Below are 746 nucleotides of genomic sequence, written 5' to 3' on the forward strand. Positions count from 1 at the left end.
ATGCTTGCTGCTCCATGTGGCTTCCTTAGGTCTCCGTCTTTTTCTCCATCTGGCTTCCTTCTCTCTTCTCTCTTCTTTCTCCTTTTTCTCTGCTCAGCTCCACCCTCCTTCTGGGTGGGGGAGGGAACCTGGAGCTTCCCTTCTCCTAGGGACCACCCAGTTACACAACTATATACTCCATATCTTTTTTTGGTGTGTTCAATCCACCAAAGTTTAGAGTGATTACTGTCATATAAATGTATGGCACTGCCATTTTGTTCCTAACAATGGTTCTATTTAATTCCTTATTCAAAAAAATATATATAAGCATCTGGACTACATCAAACTAAAACTTTCTATATAGCAAAAGAGTCAGCAATCAAAACAAAGAGACACCCAAATAAATGAGAAAATATTTACATATCAGACATGTGATAAGGGACTTATATCAAAGCTCTACAAAGAGATAATTCAACTCTACAACAAAGCAAAGCAAATAACCCAAGAGCTAAATAGAACCTTCTTCAAAGAAGAAATGCAATTGACTGCCAGAGTCCAAACTGGTCAACAAGGTTGAGAGAGGAATTTGAAAGAAACTCTGAAATAAAGAAATGATACACAAAATAGAATTTAAAAGAGTGGCTCTCAGGGGACACAAGACTTATCTCAAGCTCCAGCATCTTAATTTTTATTAAGACAAACTGCCTCCCTCCTCTTCAGGTTAGTTACAAGATAATGATTTATTTTTTGTTATTTATCATTAATTA

Source organism: Condylura cristata, unplaced genomic scaffold (assembly GCF_000260355.1).
Source record: "Condylura cristata isolate star-nosed mole 26May11 unplaced genomic scaffold, ConCri1.0 scaffold00010, whole genome shotgun sequence".
Taxonomy (NCBI): Eukaryota; Metazoa; Chordata; class Mammalia; order Eulipotyphla; family Talpidae; genus Condylura; species Condylura cristata.